Source organism: Myotis lucifugus, unplaced genomic scaffold (genome assembly GCF_000147115.1).
Source record: "Myotis lucifugus unplaced genomic scaffold, Myoluc2.0 scaffold_237, whole genome shotgun sequence".
Lineage (NCBI taxonomy): Eukaryota > Metazoa > Chordata > Mammalia > Chiroptera > Vespertilionidae > Myotis > Myotis lucifugus.
In genome coordinates this window covers 1187019-1213467 of record NW_005871285.1, presented here as the reverse complement: position 1 = coordinate 1213467, position 26449 = coordinate 1187019, and the positions used below count along the sequence as shown (strand labels likewise).

Here is a 26449-nt window from a genome sequence, read left to right as displayed (position 1 = left end):
AGTGGGGACTCCTTACCTCCACACCTTCCTTTCTCTTTCTTTTCTTTTGTTTTTTCTTAATAAAATCAGGGTCTGTTGGTTAAGAAAGAACATCTGAGCATGTTGTGGCCATGGAAAATGGTGTATTATAGAAGCAACATTGTTTGAAATAAATGTTAGAACATTAATTTATTTCTTGACCTTTTGGGGGCAACAATTCAAACGAAATACTGACCTTGACCTTGAGATTGAAGTGACAAGGCTCACTCATCTTCCTCTGGAGTCTAGTCAGAGAGAGAGATTTTAAAGGCAGAGTGAACGGTGCTGTTTGCTGAGCGAATATGGAGGGCTGTTGCTCAGAGATAAGGGGACCATGTTGGTTGTGAAGGGAGGGGCACTGTAGGCTCTATGCCAAGTGAGTCAGTGAGAAAGCAGGGCCAGTGTCAAGGGAATGCGGCTGATTTCCTCCACATGGTCATCTATTTAACTAATGGCACTTTAAAAGATATCATTAACTATTTGAGCAGATCAGTCTTGAAGAGAGATTATTTCTTGCTTCCTGACTAACAGGAATAAATATAGATGTATCATATTTACAAGCACATCTCCCCATGTGGTTGAATTAGAGAATTGGGGACTTAAAGTATCTGTCTCTAGGTAAAAATTAATGTTGAAAAAAATAAGCTTCTCTTATGCATTTACAAGAAGGTTGTTTTCTTTTTGTCATTGTTTTTTTTGTCTTTTGGTTGTTGTTTTTTTTATTGATTGGTGTTTAATAGAGGCCCAGTGAGACATTGGTAGCTAAATTTGTTAGGGGCCATTTCCAATTAAAGTTCATTTGTAATGAAGATAAATGATAATCTGAGGTTATAGGGAAGCGGTATTCACCATTACCTTAAAAATGATTTACACAGAGCAATTTAGGAGCCTTGCTAGTGCATAAATTAAGGTACCTCCATGATTAAACCCAAACCACTAAAGGCCCTCACTTAATTTGATGTACAGGATGAAATATCATTACAAGGAAGAGGGTCCCTGATCCTATTTAAAAGCAACTTCCTCTAAAAGTGCTCAGGGCACCAGCCTTAGACCAACAAGCAGAGCCATCACCTCACTGCTGGAGGTGAACTATGCGTACTTCACATGCACGATTCTCTTTCCGATGGGTAAACTCTTTTCTAGAGAACAGGCCCCATGGGAGGGTGAGGGAGTGAATCCTATCTCTGTCCATATTGTAGCCTCAGCATCTAAAACAGGGTCTGGCACTAATAGGCACTAATAGGTGTGCACTAGTAGTAGCTGTATGGGTGGATGCATGGAGGAGGGTATGAATGTAACACACAAGTGAAAGAACACATTGATCTCTCTGTACACATTTGTTTACCACTGTAAATCAACTGGGGAAGCTTTAGAAAATACTAAACCCTGGCCCAGCCAGCATGGCTCAATGGTTGAGCATCAACCTATGAACCAGAAGGTCACAGTTTGATTCCCAGTCAGGGCACATGCCCGGGTTGCAAGCTCAGTCCCCAGTGTGAGGCATGCAGGAGACCGCTGATCAATAATTCTCTCTAGTCATTGATGTTTCTATCTCTCTCTCCCTCTCCCTTCCTCTCTGAAATCAATAAAAATATATATTAAAAAAATGTAAGTACTAAACCCTGGTCTCACCACCAGATATTCATCTGTAATTGGTCTTGGTGTCACCCATTGAAAGGGTTTTCTTGCCCCCTCCTCCCTCCAACATAGAAATCAGTAGAAGCAGCAAAACAGATTCAAAGGAAGAGGTTCGCTGAAAACAAGGTGGAGGGAAAGGAGAAGGGGAGGGACTTGATGCAGAAAAGGGAGCACACCCTATGGAAAGCAAGGCTTCCCAAGCTGCTGCCGGGGTCTGACTTCCTGGGGCTGGTTCTTCACACAGGCACAGAGTGGATGTCTTTGCTTCCCAGCTTCCCGCTGTGAGCTGGCATCCGCAGACACAGGCACAGCGAGATCTTTGGGAAGGGCCTGAAGAGAAACTTTACACTTACCTACGAGAGGCTTAAAAACAATGACCTAAGAGCATTCCCATCCATTAAGAGAGACTCAGCCTGTCTCATTGGGTCTGGCCCAGAGAGTGAGATGTTTCAGTCTCCCCAGGTGATTCTAATGTGCAGGTGGAGGTGGAATCCAGATGCTAGCCCTGTCGCAGGAGCCCTGGGACCTCTGCTTCTGGTCGGTTTCATCCCAGACACTGCCCTGTCACTGGCCCCCAACACTGAATAAGTATCAGTTCTGGTTTAAGCCATTATGCCTCCCTGTCACGTAGGCCAAGAGGTCATTTCATCTACATTGTGAAATAGTGCTCCCTACTTTGACATCTTCTGCAAATCTCTTGACCTATTTGGACCTCAGGATTGGGAGCTTTAAAAGTGATATAATGATGTCTTGCCTACCTCACCATGTTTTTGTGAAATTCAGTGAAGAGGATAGATGCAAATATATTTCAAAAACCGTAAAATATTATCAAATCATTGAGCAATAATTATTATTGCTTGTAATAGAAAAGTATAAATGTTCTATTAATTGTAATTTTAAGGGCATATAATTTGAAATAACTTTAGGATGATATGGGATTTGGTTTAAAAACATAAGGGATGTATCCCAGATCCATTATCTACTATTTCTAATAAATATATCTACATACTTATACGCTTTGAACTTCAGTTTCAAGTATACCACCTGTCTCAGAAAGCTATAAGAATTGGATGAGCACATGTGAAGAAAGTACTTTGTGAGCTCTAAAACACTGTGTAAATGTTAGTTTTTGTTTGTTTGTTTGTTTGCTATTGTAATTTTTTCTTCTGTTCATGGAGCTGACGCCCATTATATCAAGATGGTTGATTTTATGCATCTCTTCCTGACTCCTAATTCAGGGACTTGGAATTGACTGCGGTAGAGTACTTATATCACAGCAGTCAACAAATGGGACTGATGAGCTTTCTTTTCTTTTCCCTCCCTCTCTTTCTTATTTTTTTTTTGAGATATAGTTTATCAGCTGACCATTGCCTATATCTGAATATATCTAATCAAGCATTATCAGAGTCAAAAAGTAGATATTTAGCGCCCAGCTGGTATGGCTCAGTGATTGAGCATCAACCTATGAACCAGAAGGTCAAGGTTTGATTCCCAGTGAGGGCACATGCCAAGGTTGAGGGCTTGATTCCCAGTGTGGGGCGTGGAGTAGGCAGCCGATCAATGATTCTCTCTCATCATTGATGTTTCTTTCTCTCTCTCATGATGTTTCTATATGTCTTTCCCTCTCTCTTTCTCTCTCATATCAATAAAAAATATTTTTTTAAAGTAGATACTTAGTTAATACTGGATGATTTGAATAAGTGGAGTCATGATTATAACCAAGAAAATAGCAATGGTTGGGATACACCTCAATACCAAATATACCTTTTATTGAGAAGAGATTTTTTTTGTGCTTAACATAAATTGAAAGTAAACAAGTCAAAAGTTTCCATCTTCTTCTATACCCTATTCAGACACCACAAAAGAGTGCACCAGTTTGCTACCATGAAAATGAGGACCACCTAGCTCACCCGCTCACTGAAGCCAACCAGTCAGTTTGGATTATTCAAACCAAAATGAGATTTATTTCCTTTTCAGAAAATGTCTTCTTCCCTAAGGAAGCTCTATTTTCTTGACAGGCCATTTATTTTTGTTTGTGGCTGACCGATTGCAGTCTTTGTCAACCATCACCCTGATGGCATTTGGGCATTGCTTGCCCCTTCGAACCAGCTCAGAGCTTCCTAATGTGGTGTCAGCACAGTGGCGTGGAACACCCTGAATAAGCCCTGCAAATCAAATGCTGTTCTCTTCTGTTCTCTTCTCCTTGCTCTGATCTGACTAAGCGATGCGTTTAATTGGGTCCAGACACAGGAAATTTTATAGACTCACTATAGTCTCGGGAGGATCAAACATTTAACCCCCTGTAGTTATGCACCTCTTTATTCTCTAAGGCCCTCACTGTTTCCTGAAATTTTAGCTGTGACAAGTGGATCATAGGGCTATGGGTCATGCACTGTTACAAAAAAAAGCAAGTTAAAAAAAGATAGAGACTCGCCCTGCTAGAAACTAGCAGGTGCACCATTATGTAAGGAGCTCAAACTAGAGAGCACAGCAATTAAAATTTCAATGGAATTATATCTTAGGCAACACTCTGCAGATATGATATTTTCCTTGGTGGTATTTACAAACCAAGCATATCGGGCAATAACGGTAAGTGATTTGCAAAAGGGAGAGTGAATGAGGACACAGCAATGGAGCTTTTGTGGAGCCTTCTGTTGCTATGCCAATCAAAAGCCTGCAGAGCACAAGGGAAGTGCATGGCACCTGGAGGTATCTGGCTTACTTGTTTCCCAGAATGTCATAGGTCAGCAACATTCACAGTATGTGGTCTAGAAAGGGAAAGGAGAGGTAAAAAAAAATATACCCATTGACATGTAGTATTGAATATAGAGTTTTTATTTTGCCAGTCCCCAAATGACTTTTTTCAGTGCATTCAGAAATGATCAGAGGTGAAGAACAGAATCATGATTACCAAGCTCATAGGTGATTATTTTTAATGATTACCAACATAATACTTAAGTAATTGACAATGAGTTTTCCATTCCACTGATTAGACTATTCTCTATGCATGGAACCCCTTTTCAGGTAGTAAGATAAAAAATAAAACTTTCTTAATAAAAGTTTTTTTGTTGCTCTATTTTTCTATTTCTTTATCTCAACTTGCCCATTTCTATCCTGAATTTGGCGTGTTCTGTCGAGCTATCTGGAGCATCAACTTTCTAAAAAAAAAGAGAGAGGAAAGGAATTTGGAAAGCATGAACACAGTGTTTACATTAGTCTACGAATTTTGTTTCTACTTCCTATTTGACTTAATATTCTGTGGGCCGACTAAAGTGAGGCAACCTGAGGAGGTCCTTACAGGGCTCACTAAATACCACTTCCCTTTGGTCAAAAGTGTGGCACTACCCATCCTCTATCCTTATCTAAGAACATGTAGGCATGACGTAAGAGCTTTTATATTGGAACTGGGATCATCTAATCCATGCTCTCTGACTCTGTTACTTGCTGATGCATGAGAAGATGGTAAGGGGAGTGCAGAAGGGTGTAGTGTTAGGGTTTGGAGTCTTACTACACTCCTTCCCCAAACACCACCACATTCCACACTCCAGTAGCTGCCAATGGACATGACTGTTTAGGGTCCTGTTCTAAATAATGGACTCATTGAATCTGTGCCATCCATACATTCACAAAAAAATGTTTGCCTAATGTTAAAATAATAAAGTATTTAATCAAATCTGAGGGCCATACTATCCAGTTCACAGTGGTGAACAAAATATTTCTCACCTTTATTCTCAGAAGACAAATGTCTGCTGATCCCTCCCTCCAGGTCTTCCTCCTCTATCCTTTTTCTTGAGAAATTGAAACTAACCAGTTTAACAACGTTTGACATTTCAAAGGGAAAGTATAAAGAAGCCTATCACTACAGTGTTAGAAACCCCTAGTCAGGATGGTTAATAATTTGGGTCCGTATGCCCCTCCTGGTGTCGTGTAGGTGCCCATCCATTCGTTTATTCAGTATTTATTTAATTGAGCACCTACCATGCGGCTGGCATGGATCTAGGCTTTGGGAATACAGGCTGAATAAAATTGACATGATCCTTTCCTCATAGAACTTAAGGTCAAGTGCATAAGCAGTCATTACTCTAACGACCTCACATATAATATGTAATGATGATATGTACTATGATGGACATTAAAAGGAGATAATTCAAGTGTACCCTGGGATAGGTGAGCATTTGATCTTAGATCTAAAGGATGGATAAGAATTAATTGAATGAAAATGGGGAAGGGGAGAGGAAGAAAACAAAAAGACAATAGGAAGGTGACTTATTTCTAGGAAATGAAGGTATTATTGTGAGGAGGAAGGAAGGAGAAAAATCTCTCATTAGGAGTAAAAGAGACAGACAAGGTCCAGATATTACCCATATTTTCAGGCCTTTTAAACAATTTTGGTCTTACTTCTAGTGCCAAGGTCCTAAACTTTTTTAAGGGGCATCGTCAAGCTCTAGGGTCACTGGGGCCTTTAAGAAGGACAGGAAACCCCATAAATGGAGAGTCAATATTGGGGTCTTGCTATTGGCGCAAGGGCCACTAGATGGATCCACTGGTAGGTGCTGAAGACAATGGCAGGCTTTTACATAATGCAGATCACTAAATTATAGAAAATGTGGCATTATGGGCATCTTTTGGTTAGAAATGGTGCAAAATATTCATGAGATCTTTAAAAATACACGACTTAGGGGGAAAAATAGAATGAGTGACTGGTAAACTCACAAATTGAATCTGGTTTGACATTTTATATCTCCTGTCATTGCTTTCTCTTTTTGGTTTTATGTTAAAATTTCAGTTTCTAATATTTAAAGTGAGCATTAGTACTGGCTAATTGCTTTACTTAGGAAATTGTTGGTGGCTGATACTGGAGTTAATGAATTTTGTAAGCACCCAAAATGTTCTCTGAGTTCCAGTCTATAAAGTGTGTGTATGTGTCTATTATTTTTGTAATTATTTCTTAATTAAATTTTCTACTGGCCAAGGGGTAGGCAATTATTCCCTTGGACTGTGGATTCAGACCCTGTCTTTTCAGGGATTCTGACTGTAGACTGCCCCTTCCTGTCCTGTGAGCCACAAAAATGTCCTCAGTTTCTAATGCTGAAATTTTATTTCTGTTTAGTTCCATACCACGGGCACAATGTCCATGGAGGTGCTGCCCATTTTGAAGGCCATTTTCTAAGTTATGCCATTTATAACCCTGATTAGAACTGAAATTCAGAGTGATCAGGAGGGTTCTCTCACTGTCTCTTTTTCTTACTGTATTTCCAAATTGCTTCAGTTTGTGGGGACTTTTTTAAAATAAAATACTTTCTAATAACGTATGATTAGTTTACATAACGACTCTTAATTGTTATTGCAAGACTTTTGTGAAATTACTATACCAAGAAGTCCAATGCCTGCAATTCACTTTCTCAGAAATGTTCATTGATCTCTTACTGTGTGTCAGACATTGAAGATACAAAATTATAAATAATGACCCCTGTCCCCAAGGTCCTAAAATATGTCCTTAGAGTCTACTAGGGTGTGATGGGATATATTTTACAAATAGTTAAAATATGTTGATTGATGACATAGACATATATAGCTTACCTCAATTAATATTTATTGATTGTGATACACAATATGAAGATGAGTTAGAGGAGAATGCTGCCTCCAAGGAGATTTGGGCCCATACAGAGGCCTTTTCAGTGAAATATGACGCATCCATGGATACGCATCTGCATGCAAAAGGGATCTTCACTCAGCATAAGGGTTTAGAAAGGGCTTCTTGGGAAAGCTTACACCTGCATTAAATCTTTCAGATGTTAGGTAGGGAGGGGGCAAAGGAGTGTTGTGTAGGGCACAGGGTGCCATATAAGTGGAGCAATGATGAGAGTGTGTGATGCATAGAAGAAAGTATGTGTAGGAACACAGAGGAAGGTATAGGTACCTCCTCTTCCACCAAATCAAGTTTCATAAAGGCGATTTTGGAGCTGTCTCTGTTAATGAGATGTGGGAAGACATTCCAGGAAGAGGGAGCAGCTCTTGCAAAGTCATGAGATGGAGGAAACCACATGGACTTAGGGAGCTGCACATGCCTTTTGACCACAGGAGCATGTGAGGAACTGATGGGAGTTCCTGGAGTGGGCAGGGAGGGGCTGAGCGTGAAATCACCACTCTCTAACACTTGGGATTCGATCTGTTGAAAAATTTTCTAGTTGAGGTAATGGAATGAACTCTGAGTAGTGACATCTCCTTCTATCAGACATGTCAGAGTGTTTGTAGGGAGGCACCGATACAGCATGGCCAGGAAGTCACCAATCATGCATGTGATTGATTGATCTGCCCTCCCAGCCTCTGTGCTCAATGCTGGAGATTCAGCAGTGAAGGAAAGAAACAAACATGTCTTCCTTCCCAGCCAGGGTTGCTCAGTGGTTGAGTAGACCCATGAACAAAGAGGTCACTGGTTTGATTCCAGGTCAGCGATCATGCCCGGTTGCAGGCTAGATCCCCAGCAGGGGGCGTGCAGGAGGCAGCTGATCTATGTTTTTCTCTCATCAATGTTTCTATCTCTATCAATATAAACATCTTTTTAAAACACACACACACACACAAAACATGTCTTTCTCTAAGAGCTTACATTCAACTAGGGGTAGGTAGAGCTTACATTCAACTAGGGGTAGGTAAGCAGAGGTTCAGTGTGTTTCTAGGTGTTTTGCACAGGCAAGGGGGCAGGGAGTGAGTTGGGAATACATTTGCAATTTAGATAAGGCATCTGGGGAAGGTGTCCTTGAGGAGGTGACATTGAGGAGCTGATGGAACAAGCCATGAGGACCAAGTAGGGAAAGAACATCCTAGACAGAAGGAGAAAAGCAAGTGTAAACCCTGGAGTGAGGAGCAGTTGGGTATTTGTATAGAACAGCAGGGAGGCCAGTGTGGCCGGGCTAAGAAAAGAGGAGAATGCAAGGGGATGGGTTCAGTTGCAAGGGAATGAAATGGATAACAAAGGTTCCATGAGCCAGAGACACCCGGACCTAAGTATTGATAGCTGGAAAGTGGGGTGACAGCTAAATAGAACTAAAGTCTTTTCTCTGATTTCTAGGGCTCTGACTTAGCCTTCTGGTCCTGGGAAAAATATGTATTTGTTCGTGTAGCTGCCTCCCCCTCCCCATGGCTCACTGCTGCTGCTGTTGTGGGAGAGCTTTGGTAAACGGAGAAACCCACAATGAAGGGGTTAAGAGATATTTCCACTCTGGATGAATCAGACAGGAATGAATCATTTTCTAAATTACAGGGGTGGACACCACTTTACTTAGTAACTGTCCTTTTGAAAATTAGCTTTAATCTTTTTGATTTGAGTCATAATCACGGAACTGTAATCACTTAGAAGACCCTCCATACTTGTCATCTAATCCAAGTCTCGTTTTATAGACGAGGAAACTGAGGTACAGAGTATAAATGAAAGGCTGGCCTAAATATATCTGTTTACTATTTTAAAGACACTGGTGAAAATTCTTTTGTGAAAGAACTATACCTCCTCAATGTATGTGTTCAAAAATGTTCGTTTACAAAGTTTATAAAGTATGTACTATGTATGGAACACTATTCTGGCGTCTGGGGCTACAGCCACAGATAAGGCAGATTTGATCCCTATTTAATCAAAAATTAGCCTCATGGGGATGGAGATTGGAAGCGGGAGGTGCAGACAACGGACTAGCAAGTTAACAAATGGACAACATACTTTCCGGCAAATATAAGTGATGTAAAGACATAAAAGTAAGATGAATATGAAAACGCCAGAGGTGTGGGTGGGGGCTACTTTGGAGGAAGTGGTCAGTACACCTTGTTCTGAGGAGATGAAATTTGACCTGAGAGCAGATAGCTCTGCAGAGAGACCGGGAACGGGTTTTCCAGGCAGAAGGTATAGCCAGTGCCTGGGCCTGAGTGTGGTGTGTTCGAAGAGCAGACAGAAGCCATGTGGTTGGAACATAGTGAGTGTGGAGGAGTGATGGGGGGGGGGGGTGCAGCTCACAGGGGGGCTTTTTGAGACTGAGGCCAGAGTCCATTTTCATTCTTCCAGTGAGAAAATGGGAGGAAGCTTTCAACAGATGAATGATGTGATCTGGCGAAAATGTTTAGATCGTTTGGTTTCTGTATAGAGAATGAACTGTGTTGGGACAATGGAGGAATCAGAGACCAGATCAGTACTTTCACCAGCTCAGGCCAGAGAAGGTGGGGGCTTGGATGTGGGGAGCATTGGAAATAGAGGTGAGAACAGATCAGACCTCTCCTGTCAAGTCTGAGTCTCATCACCCATATTAGTCAATAGGAAATAATAAAAGGAGAAATATAGATTTATTTACTAACTTCAGGTAAAGGTATGTGAGGCTCAGAAAGTGATGTGTGGCTTTTTCAAAAATAAGGAAACTATATAGTAAAGGCCTAGACTTTCAAACTGATTCCTCAAATGAGCCTGGGGTGGGATGGCCAGTTAAAATATAGGCATCACTCTTGTAGTGTGGCTTCTCTCTGACCCTGCTACTAAGCCGGTCTTTTTCTTTTTTTAATCCCTTATTCCATATGTCTTGTTGCCAACTGGTATGCACCTTTGATTAATCTCAAGGGTTGCTTTCTCAGCAAATCTGAATGTCAAGAAAAATATATATATAATCTCCCCCAGCTCCCTAATTCCTTGGGGACTTCAAATATGAATCACAAGTACCTTCCTTTCTTAGTTCATCATCAGGGGAAATCACAATTAAACTTCAAACACAGAGACCTTTTGGAGCAAGGCTTTATCCTCCCTGCTCTTTGTTAATGTCTTAAAATGTCCTTATACATTCCTAGCAACAGTGCTGGCCGGGAGAGGCAGAACAGCGGCCCCTCAAAGACGTCCATGTGCTAGTATTTGGAACCTGTAAGTATATTATGTTACATGGCAAGGTGAATAGCGTCGCTGATGGAATGCAGGTTGTTCATCAGTGGATCTTAAAGAGGTTTGCTTTGGCTTTCAGGACAGACATAATGAAACCACAAGGGTCCTTTCAATGTGAAGAGGGGCCCTGGCCAGTGTGCTCAGTGGTTGAGCATCAACCCATGCACCAATAGGTCGTGGGTTCAATTCCCGGTGAGGGCACAGGCCCAGGTGGCAGGCTCGATCCCCAGTGGAGGGTGTGCAGGAAGCAGCCAGTTGATGTTTCTCTCTCATTGATGTTTCTGTCTCTCCCTTCCCCTACCTCTCCTAAAAAAAATCTATGAAAACATATTTTTTTAAATGTGGAAGAGGGAAGCAGATGACTAGAGACAGAAAGAGATTTGAGGAGCTGGCTTTGAAGATGGAAGGAAGAAGGGAACAAAGAGCCACATATTCCAGAAGCCTCTAGAACAGTGGTTCCCAACCTTCCTAATGCCGAGATCCTTTAATTCAGTTCCTCATGTTGTGGTAACCCCCAACCATAAAGTTATTTTCGTTGCTACTTCAGACCTGTAATTTTGCTACTGTTATGAATCGTAATGTAAATATCTGATATGCAGGATGTATTTTCATTGTTACAAATTGAACATAATTAAAGCATAGTGATTAATCACAAAAAAAATGCAATTATATATGTGTTTTCTCATGGTCTTAGGCAACCCCTGTGAAAGGGTCGTTCAACCCGCAAAGGGGTAGCGACCCACAGGTTGAGAACCGCTGCTCTAGAAGCACAAAAGGCAAGGAAACAGATTTCCCCCTAAAACGACCAAAAGGAGCAGGGCCCTGCCAACATCTTAAATTTAGTCTAATGAGACCTATTTTGGATTTCTGACCTCCCAAACTGTGAAGTTGTGTGTGTGTGTGTGTGTGTGTGTGTGTATGTATGTATTGTTTGTTTTATGCCATGGTGTTTGGATAATTTGTTACAGGAATGATAGGAAATAAGTGCACTGGCATTCCACTATTCTTTTCCAATGAAGTGACCTTTGAGCTGAGACCAGATAAATATTGTTAATGGGAAGAGCTTCTTCAGTCCCCCCAATTTACTTCACTGCTCTCCTTTCTGTGGATTATGGTCATGGATACTCTGATATTGTGGCTTTTATTACTCCGGCAGCCCTTGACCGTTACTATGTGCCTTGCACTATTTTATCTGCTCATGTCATCTGTATTTTACAAAATAGGAAACTGAGGCATAATAAGAATCTGGGCTGGGATTCTGGGCCAGGTAGTGTGACACCAGCTTTTAAATGTACAGCTTGCTTCTTCCTCCACGATGTTCTCACTGGTCAGCACATGGCAGGTGCAGGGAGGAGCGAGGGGAAGGCTTGAACTAGTGAGCATGCCTAGTTCACTAGCCTCCATTATACATCGCTATCTCGGGAAACCCTGCTCTGACTTCCGTCTCAGGGGTCTCTTAGCTTCATGACAGAAAGAGGACTTTAGGGCATTTCTTCAGAGTTAAGAAAAGTTAATTAACATGAAGGGTCTAGTTTAGGTGCACATTTCTTATTGAAGGGCTTGGCTTACTAAGTTGGAAATGTTAATGGGGGACAAAAAACATAGGAAGAAAAAAGTTATGACAAGCCAGCCTGGCATTTTTTTTTCCAACTCACAAACCAAGATGTGCTAAGATCTAAGCATCTTATCATGGCTGGGTGGAGGGAGGAAGATAGTAAACACACAGGTGCATCATGGTCTCTGCTTTACTTACAGAACAGTGGCTTCAGGAATGTAGTTTTCCTGAATGGCTTTTTTTTTTCTGGACTTCACAGGCCAACATGTATGTAGCTCTTGTTGGCCATAATCTTACCAAAATATGACTAAACAGGAGGGAGTCCCTCATTAAACTATTAATGGTTTTCAACGAGGTGAGATTAATTGAAACAGTGCAGAGTTGTGTTTTGATATGTCATTATACTTACATAAAGGTAAAAAAAAATCTCCACAGATACTGAAATGAAAATTGTCAAAATTCAACAACCGGTCTTGATTTTTTTTAAAAAGAAAATATAGACTCATTTAAAATAAGAATGCATGGCTGCCCAGCATGGCTCAGTGGTTGAGCATTAACCTATGAACCAGGGGTTTAAGATCTAAGCATCTTATGGTGGCTGGGTGGGCACTGTGTGGAGGAGGGAGGGAGATAGTAAACACACAGGCGCATCATGATTCTCTTTCAAATCATTGATGTTTCTATCTCTCTCTCTCTCCCTCTCTGAAATCAATAAAAATATATTTTAATTAAGCCCTACAATGAAGGGCTTCAGGAATGTAGTTTTCTCTAAATATGAAGACCTGGGCCATACGCACACTTACAAAAACTGTCCTCCACAGAGGAGAGGAGGTAGTGAGCCACCATGTTACCATGAGGTAGGCAGCTCACGTGGTGTTAGCTTTGGCCTCTGAGAAGGGCATCGAAGGGAAATAATTGGGCCAAGTCCCTAAGGCATCCACCGAGAAATTGCCCAGTTGACGGAAACAAGATGGGAAATGCAAGCTGGAAACAGCGTGCTTTTTGGTAAAAGGAGCTTCAAAAAACAATAAGTGCCCAGCCAGCATGGCTCAGTGGTGAGTGTCAGCCTATGAACCAGGAGGTCACGGTTCAATTCCTGGTCAGGGCACATGCCAGGGTTGCAACCTCGATCCCCAGTGCGGGGGCATGCAAGAGGCAGCCGATCAATGATTCTCTCTCATCATTGATGTTTCTATCTTTCTTTCTGTTTCTCTTCTTTGAAATCAATAAAAATATAAAAAAAACAATAAGCACACATGAATAGAATACAAAGATTGACAGAAAACTTGGATTGACTGAAATATAATTGGAATTCGTTTACCATATTTTGTTATGAACCCACATGCTGTTTCCCTTCCAAAGCCACACACATTTTGAGATGATAATTTAAAAAAAAAAAAGATAGAAAAAAAAATTCCAGCTCTCTCCCAGAATGTACCAGGGTTAGCTCCCATGTCTAATTCTCCCTGATTTTGGACACTGAAAGTTTGTAGTCTGTGTAATGACCCCATACAATCTTTAGTCAGCAAAGGAGAACTCAAAATTAATAACTTGGTGGTAGGGAATGTACATGAATGGACTTGAATAAGATTTTTAATAGCAACAAAGGTCTTGTGGGTAAAATGCTGTCATCACCTTGGGAATTCTGAGCACCAAGACTTTAATTCATTGTCCTCAATCCACAAAGCCAGGAGGGTAAGATAGGATGCAGAGACTTTTTGCATAAGAATTTACCAGGTATTTGGTTCTCTTAATTAAGTAATAAACAAGTAAACATGTTAAATCCAGAATCCAGAAAAATAAAGATGGAGAAAGTTGATTTTATAAAAATAAAATTTTCAGTATTGCGAATTTAAGGTTAAAAACTGAGTGATGGACTGGGAGGAATTAAATTATTCACTCTATATGCAACAGCTAAATGATTAATTTCCAGTGTATTTAAAGAGCTCCTACAAATCAATAAAAATTTGAAAAATGGACAAAAGGTTTGAAAGATATCTAGAGAAGAAACATAAATGGTCAATAGATTTGAAAAAATGTGTTCTGCTTCAATAATAAAGGGGAAATACCAACTGAAATAAAAATAACACAAAATAAACAAATTTATAGTGTCCAACTATGTCAGCAACGTGAAAAATAACTATGTTTATGATAGGAAGATCAATTATCACAGCTTTTCCAGAGAGCAACAGACAATATCTATAACAGTTTTTAGCCATGTATGTCTTTGCCCCAATAATCCCATTTGTAGGCGTCTATCCCACTGACACACAAATATATATAATAGTGCGCGCATAAAAATATTCACTTGGTCCCATATCTGTTAAGATGTTACACATGATACAAGCGTATAGAAGTACAGAAGAATAGAGTCTCATGAAATATGCACCGTATTGTTCAAAATGTTGGCTCTAGGAAGAGAGCGGATATGGCAGATAAGATAAGAAAGGCAATTTTCACTTTTTATTTTATATTTTCTATTGTTTAAATATTTTATAATGAAAACACTTACAGGCATAACTGTGTAACCCAGTATGTATAGTCATAAACATACTTTTTAAAATCTGTTGAGAAAATTGCTAGATTTGAATAATGCTGATGGGTATGGTTGTAGGGACCCACAGATTGTAACTGAGGGCGTTCCAGAAAAGAAGGGATTAAACAAATATGTGAACAACTACAATGATCCCACATATAATTTACAGTGATATATAAAAAATAGACCATATTTGTTCTGAAAGTAGAAAGTAAACTTTGAAAGTGGCTGTGTAGGGCAGCATTTTCTTCCTCTCTTAGAAACACACAGAAAAGAATGAAGAGGAAAAAACTTAAACCATTTTTCCTTGGCATTTCCTAAACTCTGTAGACTTTCTAACATGTTTGAGGAAGGTCTAGAGTAGACTGTGATGGAGCCAAAGCTGCCTGCGAGGAAGAGGAGGAAGATGTGGAGAGTGTGGGGAAAGTTTGGAGCGGCATAGAGATCAGAGGGTACCAGCAAAAAGACAGGTTGTGGAGGCCAGGTCTGGACTTCACAGGCCAACATGTATGTAGCTCTTGTTGGCCATAATCTTACCAAAATATGACTAAACAGAAGGGAGCCCCTCATTAAACTATTAATGGTTTTCAACGAGGTGAGATTAATTGAAACAGTGCAGAGTTGTGTTTTGGTATGTCATTATACTTACATAAAGGTAAAAAAAATCTCCACAGATACTGAAATGAAAATTGTCAAAATTCAACAACCGGTCTTGATTTTTTAAAAAGAAAATATAGACTAATTTAAAATAAGAATGCATGGCTGCCCAGCATGGCTCAGTGGTTGAGCATTAACCTATGAACCAGGGGTTTGAGATTTGGTTCCTCATCAGGACCTGTGCCCAGGTTGCAGGCTCCATCCCCGGTATAGGGTGTGCAGAAGGCAGCCAATCAATGATTCTCTTTCAAATCATTGATGTTTCTATCTCTCTCTCTCTCCCTCTCTGAAATCAATAAAAATATATTTTAAAAAATAATAAGAATGCATGGATACCTTTCCAAAGTGATAAAATATGTCAATCTTGGCTCAAAATTGATACCTGAACAATTACTACAAATAAATAAAATTCAGTGAAATAGCAGTATCTGAAATTAGTATGAAAAAAAAATTAATAGCTTCCATTACATAGTTGGTTAGAAGATACAATAGTAGAAAAACATCAGCTTAAAATAGCAACATTAAAATTGAAAATGCTTTAAAAATAAACACTTTATTTTGTACAACTGATATAAAGAAATTTTCCACCATTTCTGAAAATTGAAAGGGCAGTCTGAAACTAATGGAAGAACAATCCACCATGCTTGAATAAGATAATACAATAGCATAAAGATGGCAGATGTCACTAACTCAATTTACATATGCAATGTGATATCATTAAAAATAGCAAGTTTGGCTCTGGTTGGTGTGGCTTAGTCGGTTAAAGCGTTGTCCTGTGCACTGGAAGGTCAAGGGTTTGATTCCTGGTCAGGCACATATCTAGTTGCAGGTTCAATCCACAGTCGGGGCGAATACAGAAGGAATCAGATCTCTTTCTCTCTCTCTCTCTCTCTCTCTCTCTCTCTCTCTCTCTCTCTCTCTCTCTCTCTCTCTTGTCTTTCTCTTCCTCCCTGTCTAAAATGAATAACACAAAAATAGTGAGTCTGTAGAATCAGACATGTATACTTTAAAGTTCGTATACAAAAATAAACAAATTAAAAAAATATAGGCACACCAGAAAGGATCAATGAAGGTGTGTAGCAATTAAGGAACTAAGAGTACGTAGCAGGCATAATGAATTAGGTGAAAAGATTTCTAGACAAGAATGGAAATTACAAACAATCGGTCCAAATGTCTATGGAAATTCAGGGTATGAAAAAGGCATCACCTCAAATCAATGAGGAAAAAAGAGATAATTTAATAAATACGGTAGCATTCTAAAACAAATGCATAAAATTAGAGTTGGATTGATATGTCAAGCCACAGCATAAATTACAAGCCAATATAAACATTGAAACCAACCAAGTACCACAAGAAAATATGGGAAAATTCCTCTATAATCTTGGAATAAAAAGGATTTTAGGTGTTTTTTTTTTTAACTATGTCTTAAAATTCAATAGTTATTAAAGAAAAAGATATATCCAACCATATGAAAACAAAAACCTTCTCCATAGGGGAAAATATCAAAGGACCCATAATAACCTAGGAGAAGTATCTCCAACACATCTAACAAGCAAAGGTCTAATTTCCCTCATTTAAAAATGATACTGGAAATTGTGAAGGAAAATTCCTTCAACCCAATAGGAAAACTGATAAAGAATGTAAACAAATAGCCACTTATAAAGAATTACCAACTGTTAAACATACGAAAATTGCTCAGTCTCATTTTTAATAAAAGAAATACAAATTAAAACTACCATGAGATAGTGTTATTTTATTTTTCCCTCGCCTATCAGATTTCTGGAAATCCAAGATTTGATAGCATACATCATTGGTCAGACCATAAGGAAAAGGACTTTCTCATACAGTGCTAGGGGGACAGGGGGAGATAGATCTGTACAACTCCTATGGAAATCTATTTAAAAATCACTACACAGATTACAAAATTTCAAATGCATAGACCACTCTGAGAAATTCCATGCTTGGAATTGGTTCTTCACATTATGTGAAATGGCCTGTAAAAGTTCATTATGGCATCTTTTAGTTTTAATAGCAAAAGATTTGGGGAAACACAATGTCTGTCATTAGGGGAATGGCTAAAATATGGAACCTTCATACAAGAGAATATTATAGGTAAATTGGGGAAAAAGAAAAACATGGTGTGGCCACCCTACATGTGAGGGTTTGGATAGATTTCCAAGACATACTGTTCAGAGAATACACAGATGAAGAGGAATTTGTGTAGTAGGCTGCATTTTATGTCAAAAGGGGAAATAATAACATGTTCATATTTCCAGGTTTCCAATCCAATCCTGTTTTTGCCACTTATGTCTGGATGAATTTGATCAAGTTATTTGACCTCTGACCAATGATATGTGATATATATATATATATATATATATATATATATATATATGAATGAATATGAATGATCTTGGCTTCAATGGTATCACCTAAAAATGGAGCTAATTGCTACAACCTAAAAATGTATTAGAAAGATTAAATGAGATCAATGCACATAAAACACTTAGCAAGATATTTGGTTCATAATATGTTCAGAAAAGGGTAGTTATTAATATTAGAAAGGACTCTGACTTCACTATATAAACCAGGGGTGGGCAAACTTTTTGACTCGAGGGCCACAATGGGTTCTTAAACTGGACCGGAGGGCCGGAACAAAAGCATGGATGGAGTGTTTGTGTGAACTAATATAAATTCAAAGTAAACATCATTACATAAAAGGGTATGGTCTTTTTTTTTTAGTTTTATTCATTTCAAATGGGCTGGATCCGGCCCGTGGGCCGTAGTTTGCCCACGGCTGATATAAACTAAAGGAAATAGTCTGACAGCATAGTACCTGCTAATATTTCTTATTTGTTATAGCTCACACAATGCTTTTATTTATGTGTTTATATCTCATTAGCAAGGGCCTAAGTGCCTTAGGATTGAATGAGGATAACATTACAACTCAAACATTAAGAGTGACCAATCATTAAAGCTCTATCCGAAATCAGCTATCTAAAAAGAGCAACTAGGAAGTAGGTAAAATCTGTATAACACTGAATTTGCATGAATTCGCAGAGGAACTGGATAAAGTGAATTTCACCTGCAGCACATCAGCAGTCACCTTCAGTGCCTAGGAAGACACCAGACCACAGCATCTGGCAATCAATTTTTCATCTCAGTGAAGCCTGAGGAGCTAGGAAGCAACCAGCATGGTGTTGTAAAGAGAAAATGGTGTGGGCTGATTCAATTTCCTCCTATGACAGAATGGCAGGTCACAGAGATAGGAGAAAAGCAATAGATGTAATCTACATAAGCCACAGCACGTCTTTTGATTCTGTCTCACATGACAGTCTCTTCAACGCATTCTGAAGATTGGGTCTAACTCAGGGTCTGAGGGACTGGTGGCCCCTCTCACCCCCCCCCCCTTGGCTCATCCAACCCTAGCAGAGTGCCTGATAGATCTAGTGCAATAGTCTACTAGGAGGCCTGAGCATGTCAGGGGTGGCAGAGGGTGTAGAAGGGATGGAGTGAGGTGGAAATTGACGCAGCCTCAGAGAGAGTGAGGGAGATAGAGACAGAGAAAGGGATAATGTACTAGTATATCTCTTTCTAGGATTAGGGGACTGTATAGGTACAAACACTGAAGGAGGTGGGTATGAGATAGGACAACATTGTTAATGGCTAGGAGTTTCTCATGGTTAGAAACTGATAGGAGGGGCAACCAAGCAGCACTGTGCCATCTGAGAGACTCAGAAAACTGAGGACAAAGGAGAATAGCATGCTCAGTCACTCACTCATTCTGTGCTGTACTGTGTGTGTGTGTGTGTGTGAGAGAGAGAGAGAGAGAGAGAGAGAGAGAGAGAGAGAGAGAGAAGGAAGAGGGAAATTTTTCTCAGGGGCTTTGTGTGAGAAACAATTGGGTTAGAAATTTGGGAAAGGCAGGGCTCAAACTGGGAAGCATATAGACTTAGGAAAGATTTTTGGTGTGTTGTTTTAGACATCAGTGAAACATGTCCCTTAATGACTATGGAACTAGAAAAAGATGAATATGTGCTACTATTGAGCCAAAGATTTGAATATTAAGTCAGCAGCTGGATAGACCACTTAGTCCTTTGATAGCTCTCTACTTACTATAGAAATATTATGGGATGGGGGAATATAGGTCACACATTAGCTTTGACTTCATTTTGGACCCTGAGACAGTAATCCTGTTAGGATAGCCTTCTAGTAAGAATACAATAGTATTGTCCCATCCCAGGGAAATTATGATCTTATTCCCAAAACAGTAAGGTACAGTTTCTCACTAGAAAGTTCTTCATTTGTCATGGCAGTAACCATGTCCTCTTAATTGTGGTGTTGTCAGTTCAAGTTAAAAAAAATGATCTGTTCTGAACTCATTCTTGGTACTGTATCATCATAATAGCTTGTTAATTTTATTACTACTCTAAGGCAAGCGATTCTCCTTTTGTTGACTACTGAGGAGGAAATTGTTAATGATGTTAATAGGATGATAATGTGACACAGAACTCTGGGTAATGTGTAGTCCGTGTGTGTGTGTGTGTGTGTGAGAGAGAGAGAGAGAGAGAGAGAGAGAGAGAGAGAGAGAGAGAATGTGCGCACGCACGAGTGTGTGCAAGCAAATACAGTTATTAGAAAGAAACAATAGCATCATGACTTTGTAGGATGCCCTGACACCCACCTCTGAGGTTGCTATGAGGATTGAATGAGGTAACTAAGGTATATACAGGGCTGGTATTTAGTAATGTTTCAGTAAATGTTAGAGGGTTTTTGTAAAGTCTGATTTTAATATTGACTTACTGTCTTCTTTATATATTGTTATTTGGTGACTAAGGAAATAATAATTTCCCTTATGGTATGCTGAGCATGAAGAAAGAACTTGACAAATTCATTGTTGATACTAATGAAATCAGAATCAATTAATGAAAAGTACCCATTATAACAAGTAAGCCTTTCTGGTGACATAAAATGCGCTGAGAACAGTGTCTGGAAAATAATGAGTTTTCATTAAATATCTGTTGATATTATTGTTATTATTAGAAGGGTTGGGGAGAGGACATGAACAAACTTGTCATATGGCATTGATTTCTCTTCACTCGTGTAATACAAATACAAACTAGCTCACAGGCTTCAAAGTTTGCATTTCCCCCCACCCCCAGAAAAACCTGGGGAGGGGGAGATGGACTATGTCCGGGACTGTGGAGAGCCCTCAGAAGGTCAAGATCCTGCTAGTAGGAAGCTAGCATATTCTTTAGAAGCAAACATGTGTCTTCAACATAGTCTTTTTGTCACGTGAAAATTGGAGAGGGGTAGGGCTTTTTATAATTGAAATAAGAAGATTTATTTCATTTTCATTCTTTCCAAGACCTTACCATATGGAAATAATGCAGATAATAAGTCAAAGATACATGCACCAAAAAAAGATGCATTAACAAGGTTATTTATGATAAAAAGTAATTTGAAAATAACTAAGGGTCTAGTCACAGGAAATTGGTTGAATGAATTATAGTCAATCCATGCAATGGAATATCATACAATTCTTTAAAATTGCTCTATAGTGCATGGTTTACCTATAGGGAAAAATCTCTACAATATTTTGTACAATTAAAAAATGCCATTAAAACTATGGTATGTTTAGAATATATACTAGAGACCCGATGCATGAAAATTCGTGCAAGAGTAGGCCTTCCTTCCCCAGGCTGCTGGCACCAGCTTCCCTCCTCTGGCTGCCAGCAGGCACCTGGGACCCAGGCTGGCTTCCCTCCGGCCCCGGCTTGGTCAGGAAGGATGTCCAGAAGGATGTCCAGTCTAATTAGCATATTACCCTTTTATTACTATAGATAATTTCTAAGTATCAATGATACTAATTAATGATAAAATCATGAGTGATTTCAATTTTCTTCCAAATAATTTTTATAAATGTTTACTATGTACAATGAACACTCACTCATGTTCCTTAAAATCATGGAGAAAGGTAAGAAAGGAGGCAGAAAAAAATTTCCCCACATGAAGTATTTTGAAGTTAAAAGATCTCTTAATAAAAGTGGTGTGAAAAAAAATATTTGGTATTCTTAAAGTGCTCAAGAACAAGCCTGTTTGCCCAGCTGTAGTGGCTCAGTTGGTTGGGACGCACCGAAAGGTTTCGTGTTCGATCCCTGGTTGGGGTTTGTATAGAAGGCAACAGATGGATGTTTCTCTCTTACATTGATCTTTCCTTCTCTCTTCCTCTTCCTTTCTCCCCCCTCCTTCCTCTCTCTAAGCAGGTTCTAAGGTAAGGATTAAAAAAATGAATAAGGCTATTTAATGGATTCCTGTGTAGATACATATCTGTTTGCTTTGTTCAATTCATTAGACCTGGGGTGAGGGGCCTCCAGCATAAGTGACACATTATGATAATGCAGCAGCCTGTATATAAAGACATTACCTAGCACAAATCCTAAATGACTTTTCCCATGACGTGACTAATGTTATTGCTGTTAATTAAGTGGCTTGTTTGTAGAAATAGAATAATTGAGGAATATTTTCAGTACGTTCTTGTCTTTGAAGAGGGATGAGTTCCCATAGTAATAGTGCATATATATAGAATGGATAGTACATAAAATAAATTAGAAGGTGAAATACTATATTCAAAGCACTATTTTCATCTTTAATAATACATTTTCAAACCCCTGGAAAATATAACTGAAGCATTACCTTCGGAAATGTGGATTTGAGAGATTAGCATCAAGGTGGTCCCTGGGACAGATAACAAACAGAACATACATTTGGAGAAAGCCATTTCCAAGTTCTCCCACGGTCTGGAAATAATAGCAGTTTCTTGTTTGATAATCTAGCAGTGTATGTTTCTTAAAAGTTATATACTTAGTGATCTATTATAAGAAAGGAGAATTGCCTCAAAGCCTAAACTAGTCTGTGGAATGCTACCGAGGACCAGGTTTAATAATATGCCTAGTTATCTTATTGACAAAGGAAATTACCCAAAAGAAACATCAATAAGTAAGATGGAGGTGAACTGCACTGAGCCAAACCTTTCTGACCACCTTTATCTGGAATCTCTTCTCCCGAAAGCCAGGAGGCCCAGGCTTTTGCAAAGGGTTAATTCTACCCAATGAGACAGTGTATTGAGAAGGATCCTGCGGATGACTCTAGTATCAATGGGGAACTGGAGCCTGACCGATTAGTGACATCTGTCACAGTGTGGAGATCAGCAGTGCCCATCTGGCACATTCATATGCAACTCAGATCAAAGAAAAATAATTTTATCAATTAAGGCTGGTTGGGGTTAGAGGAATGTGTAGTATGTTATAAGGACTTTGTGATTGTTATCGGCATAAGCTCTTGGCTTTATTGGCCTAATCTTTCTCTAAAACCCTTGGTTACAGAACTTAAGGGAATGTGAAATGGCCTCTAGCTTTGGGAATATCAGATCAGTTTGGGACTGAGGTTGAGGCTTTTAAGTCTGTGGTGTGTCCCATGGAAGCCAAAGAACTTCACTCTGTAGTTTCGATCTCTGGGATTCCCTCAGATGTACTTGTTAGGTCGCCAAAGGAGGAACGCACAAGGCCAGAGTGGTGATGGATTACGAATTTATTCGATCATCCACACACCAGGTGGCTGAGCCTGGATGGCTCCAGCACGCAGTGAGGGGTGTCAGAGGCTTTTAAAGGACCTTTGGCGAGATTTTTCTGGGAGGACACTTCTTTATGCATACCTGGAAGGGAGAGAATAGAATGTGGTCACCACAAGTGAAATGTGGTCTTCAGCAAAGGGAATGTCCATAGTGAAATGACCTGAAAAGCCAGTTCCCCGGGGAAGGATATCAACTCAGTTGCTCTATCAAACCTTACATTCCAGCCTTTTTGTTTTATGAAATAGGGACGAAGGTCATATCTTCTGTAATTACTTCCTGCTGAGTCTGGATGTTCAGATCACAGGGGGTTGGCCTTTGACTGTAGTCAGCTGGAATGTTGTATAGGTTCCTTCTGGTTGGAGCGAGGGGTTGTCGCAGCATGATCTTCCTGAGATACTGGTTGGTGAAGGCTCGAAAGCAGCCCTGGAGGAAAGATGAAAAATGGTGCAAAATACACGGGCCAAAAACAAGGATGAGGAATAGAAATCTCTGTGGTCCTATGAAGGGAAGTAGCCAGTTATACCACTGTATATTCTTTAGCCAGTAGTATCATAAATTTGATTGCTGTTCCCTGATCTTTGCAGCCTCCTCTGTTAGTTTTTGGGCAGCATCCCTGACTAGGCCAGACTGATTGACATAAAAACAACATTCTTCCTCCAGAAAGAGTTATAGGCCCCCTTTCTCCGTTGTTAGGAGGTCTAGTCCTCTTCTGTTCTGGAGACTGATAGCTGCTAGTGAATCTATCTGATCCTGAATTTGAACTAAACTTTTGGCAATGTCATCAAGGCTTTCTTATACGTCCTGAGACAGAATTTCAAAATAGGTAGAGCAGAGGTTAAGCTCCCTATGGCAGTTCCAACCACTGCTGTGATGCCGAGGGTTATGAGGAGAGGGATTATCTGGACTCCTCTTTTGTGTCAGATATGATGGGTTATGGGGACAGGTAAAGACTGATTATTGGGGGCCACATCTATGTTGGGTGAGAGATAGACGAGAGTACAGGTCCCTGTCCAGTTGGTGGGGAGATAGGTGTATGTGTTTTCCCCACAGAGGAAGAAGAATCCCTGATCATGGAGACAAGCTGATAGGTGTAAGGAGAAGAGGTGGACCAAAGGATATGAGGTTCCTTTTTCTAGTTCCGCACTCCAAGCTGAGAGGGTAGTCGTCGTGGCACTATCAATATGGGGTGATAGATGAGTGGTTGAGATTTTATTGCAGTGAACGTAGGAGGGAATGTTAGAAGGGGCTGTTATCCAAGGGAAAAGAGAAAGGGAAGGAAAGGAGCAGTTGAGGCCAGGGGCCAGGATGGTTGGATAAGAAGGAAGACACTGCACTCAGACCAGCCAAATTTAGTACTTTAAATTTCCTAGGTTATAATCTGCCGCTCGCTGGCTTAACTTCTTATTTTTACTGAAGCTTAATCCTTGCTGTTTTTCTGAATATTCTGGTTTAGCTTAAGAAGTATCCAGCAACCTCATCCTGCCAGGCTTGGAGACTGAAACCTCACTTTCTTTCAACAGTTCTCCTTTCCTTCTCATCACATACGCAACCTTCACAAATTTCACACTTTCAAATTAACCTTCAAACCTTCCTTCTATGTCCTTCAAAAATGCATAACCATGCCTCAGACCTTCCATTAAGTATATCTACTCTAATATTCTTTCTTTTTTCTTTAAAATGTATTAGAATTCTTCACTCTTAGAAACCTTAATTTTTCAATGATAACCAAAAAGTAAACAGCCAACATTTCTTAGATTGACATTTTTCAGAGCATTAAAGGGGGTGAACATGTTGGCCTTGGGATCTAAAGGCCCAGTGAGGGGGTCCCTTTGCCATGTCATATCACAGAGGCACTTCACAAGAAGACTAAAGTTGTGAATCCAGAGGCAAGAGTACCCAGTGAGCCTGAGAAAGGAGAACATTTCTTGTTCAGAAGAGGGGGCAGTCATAGTGGAGATAAGGAGAGAGAGAGAGAGAGAGAGAGAGAGAGAGAGAGAGAGAGAGAGAGAGAGACTCTCACATTTCAGTGGAGATGATGAGAGGGGGGATAAAGATAGCTAATAAATGGAGCTACTGCCCCAGTCATTAAAAAAATACTTTAAATATGCATGCAACATGCATTTGACATAATCTCATAGGCTTTTTCAAAAGAAACAGAGTTACTGACTCTATTTAAAAATTGTCAAGAAGACATTTATTATTGATAATTAAAAAATATATGTAGTAAAGACAGTGATATATTAGTAATTTTTAAAATATATTTTTATTGATTTCAGAGAGGAAGGGAGAGGGAGAGAAACATCAAAGATGAGAATCATTGATTGGCTGCCTCCTGCATGCCCCCTACTGGAGAACTGTCTCCTGCACACCCCCCACTGGGGATCAAGACCTCAACCTGGGCATTTGACCTGACTGGCAATCCAACCCAGGACCTCTTGTTCCATGGGACAACTGAGCCACCAGAGCTGGGCATATCAGTAGATAATTTAAAAACACTCTTGGGACAATGGTTTCCTATAAGATAGGAAAATAAGGTAACCACACACTTTTCACACAATAGCTGCCCCCAAATTGTTTTACTTTTGGTTTTTGAACTGCATGCCTTGCTGTATAATGCAAAGGGCATCGCTTTGCAAAATATTTGCATATATGGGTATGCAAATGCTGCTTTTGGGAAGAAAATCAAATGCTAAATGCATGCAGAATGCTGATTAGTTAAAATTCACATGATTGTATGAAACAAATAATCATCTAAAATACAACCCATTATAAAAAAAACACAGATGTTAAAATCATTTCATTTTCTACTGATTACAAAATGCAGCCAGTAAGGGTTTGAGAGAAGCAAATAGCAACCCCTTTGCCTTTTCCTCCCTTTTCTGGGGCTGTGCCCAGCTGTTCTGCAGACTGAGGTGCTTGCCATTCTGGGATCCCTTCAGACTTTTCATATCATATAAAATATAATATAATATACATTATATAATAGTATATATGATATGTGATTACATATGTATGTAGGTATGCATGTCATAATTATTCTTGATATACAATCAGTAATGGTCACGTGTAAAAGAGATCAAAGTTCTTTGCTCTATGTCTGAGCCCCAGAAGATTCTGCCCATAGCTTAATCTAGACTCTAGGATTTCTGGTTTTGGGGTAGGGCTGTGGATGCTAACTAAATACAGCACAGTCAAGCTGTTAAAAAGGCACCTACTGTGCCCTAGCCAGTTTGGCTCAGTGGATAGAGCATCAGTCCAAGGACTGAAGGGTCCTGGGTTTGATTTTGGTCAAGGGCATCTACCTTGGTTGCAGGCTCCATCCCAGCCCTGGTTAGGGCGCGTGTGGGAGGGAGGCAACCAATTGATGTGTCTCTCTCACATCAATGTTTCTCTCTCTGACTCTCCCCTCCCTTCCACTCTTTCTAAAAATCAATGGGAAAATATCCTCAGGTCAGGATTGACAAAAAAATTAAAAAGTGAAAAAAATTTTAAAAGGCACCTTCCTGG

General features: G+C 39.8%; 1 protein-coding gene across 7 annotated transcripts in view; it reads left to right on the top strand.

Moving 5' to 3' along the window:
- Positions 1–26449, top strand: part of CTNNA2 (catenin alpha 2) — a 962766-nt gene that overhangs the window by 358706 nt on the left and 577611 nt on the right. The window lies entirely within an intron of this gene.